Below are 4,923 nucleotides of genomic sequence, written 5' to 3'. Positions count from 1 at the left end.
TCCTTACACCTTGTGTCCCCTACAGAAACTAGCAGGACATCTTTCGTCCTGGGTCATGGTAGTTGAATGAATACTTTATTGAATGGATGAATAATCTGTTTATGGCAAACTTGGACTTCTAATACTGTAAAGTCTCTGCTTTGATGTTCATTTGAAAGGTCTTTTCTTGAGGTTTGTTTCTGGGATTGTATAAACTATACAAGAAGAAAATAAAATTCATGTCAAAGGAATCACTAAGAAATGGATCAAAACAGTAATGTTTTCAGAAACACCCTGAGTATTTAATCTTTCCTTTACAATCCACTCTCTGGAGGTTGTTTTACCTTTGACTATTCCCTCCTCAACTTGATATTCCTTGATTTTGGCTATGACATTCTTGGGAGTATTCATTTTGGGATTTCTTTTAGGAAGAGACTGTTGGAATCTTTCTATTTTAGTTAATTTCTCTTTTCCTGGTTCTAGTAGATCAGAGTAGTTTTAATTTATGATTTTAATTTATGATTTCCCCAAAAATGGCATCCAAGTTTTTTATTTTGTTGTGGTCTTCAGGGAGGCCAATAATTTTTCAATTAATGTTTTGCTGGTCAGTTTTTTTAAAACAATAAATACCTTGAATTTTATTTTCTTCTATCTTAATATTGTCCTAATATTCCTTGTTATCATCTGGAGTCACTGGGTTATATTTACTCCATTCTAATTTTCAGGGGATCTGTTACTTGGGTAAGGTTTTCTATCATCTCTCTTTAGCTGTATATTCTCCTTCCAATGGAGCTCTTATTTTATTTATAATTTCATTTATTAAATCTCTTGCTTCCTTTCATTAAGATACCTTTATAGTATTTAAAGCCAAGTAATTTTTTTCTCTCTGAAGGTCTTCACGCTATTGTCATCTTTTGTGTATACTTCTCATGTGTCTCTTGACCCATAATATTTTTCCATTTATTTGGTGTCTTCTGATTTTTTTTGTATCTCCTGTCTTTGTTCCTAAACTGGCTTTGTGCTAGGGCTAAGCTATGTCCCTTTCTTACACTATGGTGTCTTGTTTGTTTCTGACCTTGATTATCTGGGCTTCTGCTACTGACTTTCTCCCGAGCTTACAATGCTGACAGCTTTCAATCTCCTCTGGGTTCAGAACGCTCTAGATTTCCTCCCCATCCGGGTTTCCTATTTCTCTAGAATAGCACTTCAGGTTTTAGGGTTCTCTGAAGTATCCAAGGAACCATGGATTTCTTGTTCCTCTAGGGGATCAGAGTCAGAACATTGCTCCTTCCATCCCTAAGTCCTTGTTCAGGCTTTCCTGTTCACTCCCTGTGGGTTCCCTAACCACCTCTCCAGCCACAGAACACTACAGGCTTTAAGTGCCCTGGGAGTGCCTCTGGTCAGAGCTTGAACAAGCTTCTGGCTTATTAACCTGGACTCTCTGTGTTTCCACAGTGGAGGGATCCTGCAGGCTTCTGACTGTCTATTTGTGAAATGTTGAGTTAGCTGAAGGTGCTTACTATAGCTTCTTTTTTGTTAGACCATTATTCAGCCTGATACTATTTTTTGGCCTTTTTTTGAGAACTTGTGGGAGATCTGGGCTTCTCTATGACCTTTCATGCTGCCATCTTAGACAGAAAAATTTTTAATCATAAGAGAAAAAAATCTGACATCCTCACCCCTCCCTCCCCACCCATATAGATGATGCCCAACCTTCTCCATTTTTGATGCTTTTTTCTTCTTCTTTCTGGTCCCCTAATTCAGTTAGGATAAAAAAAAAAAACAGGCAACAGCACAGGAATAGGATGGGCTAGATGTGGTGAGTTCACAAGACCTGGGTCTTGTGAGGGAAAAGTCTCCTGTAGGAAATGGTACTGAGCTGAGCCTGGAATCCCTCTCCCTGAAGACAGGGATTCCAAGAGGCAGAGATGAGAAGGGAATGAGGGGCAGCTTATATAAAGCCATGGAGGTGCTAGTCACATATTCAGAAGAGTAAGCCTGCAGTTTGGCTTGGAAAGAATGTATGAGGTAGAGTAAATAGGAAAGAAGTCTGGAAAGATGGGTTGGAGGTAAATTTTGAAGGGGCTGGTAGGTGGCACCATAATGCATAGTGCTCCAAACCTGGAGTCAAGAATGATCTTTGTGAGTTCAAATCCAGTCTCAGGCTCTTACCAGCTGTGTGACCCTGAGCAAGTCACTTAGCCCTATTTGCCTCAGTTTCCTCATCTGTCAGGTTGTTGTTTGTCTCTCATGCTCAAAGAGGACCGTGACATCAGGAAGATGATGCCATGACTTGTAAGTGAATTGGATTTAAGTGAGGGAGGGCCCTGCAAGGTCACCAGCCTCATTTTCTCCTCTGGAGCCATCTGGGTCCAGTGGCAAGATATAGATCAGAACAACTGGGTAAATGAGCTGGAGAAGGAAATGGCAAACCACTCCAGCGTCTTTGCCATGAAACCCCAAATGGGGTCACAAAGAGTCAGATGCAACTGAACAACAAAAAAGGTTTGGAAGAGCTTTAAATGAAAACCAGAGGAATTTGTATTTTATCCTCCAGGCAACAGAGAGCCACTGAAGCTTATCACAGGAAGAGCTGAGGGTATGTTGGAGAGAGAGCACCTGTTTAAGCTCTGGCTCTGCCACCCTAGCTGTGTGACCTTGGTTGGGTTGTTTGTCTTTGCTGGGCCTCTGCCTTCTCATCTATTCAAGGAGGAGGCTGGAATACATGAGTTCTAAAATCCCTTTTAGACTTTAAAGCTGTGATTCTGTGGACTTCTTTTGTTGCTAGAATGAGAACAGCTGTAGGGGACAGACCCCAGTGTGGAAAGGCCGCTATCTGAGCCGATGGAGGGAGTGACTAGATGAGACTGCAGATTCCCTCATGATATTTCAGTATTGACCATGAAAAGGAGTATAAGCCAAAGTGGGGAGAGGTTACATGTGCTTTAGGGGGGGAAAAGCAGTTTCTTGGCAGAGGGTTTTTCAAGTTTCTAAGGGGGTGGTGTCAGCATCTGTGTTGATATAAAGCAGGCTATTTTGATATTCCAGCTTAATTAAGAAAGAACGGTGCCTCTCACACCTTTATTTCGAGCACTTGGAAAAGCTGGAGAAAACCTATGGGCCTGGCGTATGAATGCCACTGCTGTGGATGGAGCTCAAAATGAAGTGCAGATTGAGAGTGGAGAGGAGGGGGTGGAACGGGAGGAGAACTGTTCTCCAAGGCAGGGATGCGAGGAGATGCCAATTTCTCTTCCTCCCAGGGACCTGCCACCAGGGCCTCTGAGACCCCAAGCTACAATAATTAGAATGAATCGAGCATTTCTAGCAAACCCATCCAAGAAAACAGACAAAGGGCATGCTCTCCAAGCAGATCCCGGAGGGGCGGAGGGACCTGCACTGAGCCACTGGCCTGACTTCCAAATCACATCAATGGGCTTTATCTGGCAGGATCGCTCGGTTTTGTTCTGAAAAATCTATCCCGTAGAGCAGCAAAACTCCATTTCAAGGAGAAACAGGTTACCCACTGACTTTCTCCCTGCAAGCAGAGAGAGACACCAGTCACTTTCTGAATGGTCAGGTGCTGGCGACATTGAACAAGTGGGGACAAAGCAAAAGAAGGCTTGTCAACTCTGGAGTCAATGTGGCATATCTGGCAGTGAGGCGTGGCTGATGCCACCCTGGGCTTGGGAGCTACCATGCTCCAGATATTGCTTATCAGTACAATCCTGAGATAGTCATTTAACTTCTCTGGGTCTCAGTTTCTTTGTCTGCAAAATGTGAAAAATGTATATGTATATATATATATATATATATATATATATATATATATATACACACACACACACACACACACACATATATACATAGCACCTGTCCCCATAAGGCTAATGTGAGAATAATAATAATGTAGGGTTTTCCACTTAGATAATCATGTGACCTAGGTTAAAGTAATTAAACTCAGTTTCCTTATCTGTGAAATGGGTATAATAATATTTGTTCTCTCCAGTTTGCAAAGATTTTGGAAGGAATCACAGAATCTCAGAGTTGGAAGGGATGCCCCTGTCGTTATAAAGGTGAGGAAACTGAAGTGGTTTGCCATAATATATAGCTAGTATTTGCAGAAACAGTAATTGAACCCTGGTCTTGTGACTTCAAATTCAGTTCTCTTTGCACTATAAGATGAGGACTCATCTTTCATTTCTTTAATAAATATTTACTGAGCACCCATAACGCTTAGGGCATTGTGGGAGAGAGAAGGAATTATAAGGCATGCTCTCTGTCCTCAGACAGCTTACAGTCTAGTAACAGGATAAAATAAATGAAAGGGTAAAGTTCAATGAGGTTATCATTTGGTATTTTATTTTTCTTCTCAGATCACAGGCAGCGTGGTGTAGCTGGCCTAGGAGTCAGAAAGACCTGAATTTAAGTCCCACCTCTCATACATATTGGATGTGTGACCCTGGGCAAGTCTTTTAACCTCTTTGGTGCTCTAGGTAAGGTGCTGACCTATACTGGTGGAAGAAGTTTCCTTATCCAGGAATTCCCAGCATCAATGAAATCACAGGTCCAATATCTAACCCACTCCCCATCCTAGATTATTGAGTCATAAGGTCTTAAAGCAAAAAGGAACCCGAGGTTTGTTTAGCCCCGCTTCTCTCAGCCTCCTGCCCATGCAGGAATCCCCTCTACTCAATAAGCTCCAAGCACTTGCTTTTACCCCCAGCATCAAATAAAAACTCTTTTGTTTGACATTTAAAGCTGTTGTCAGAGGGATTCCTCACTCTCTGTCCAATCTTCTGACATCTTCTTCCCCTCCATGTACACTATGATTGAGCCATGATGGACTGCTTGCTGTTTCTTGCAAAAGACACTCCATCTTCCATCTCTGAGTCTATCCATCCATCCATCCATCCATCCATCCATCCATCCATCCATCCATCCATC

The sequence above is a fragment of the Vombatus ursinus genome, unplaced genomic scaffold (assembly GCF_900497805.2).
Source record: "Vombatus ursinus unplaced genomic scaffold, bare-nosed wombat genome assembly UNPS02014864.1, whole genome shotgun sequence".
In the NCBI taxonomy this organism is placed as follows: Eukaryota; Metazoa; Chordata; class Mammalia; order Diprotodontia; family Vombatidae; genus Vombatus; species Vombatus ursinus.
Note: the sequence above shows the minus strand (reverse complement) of the source record.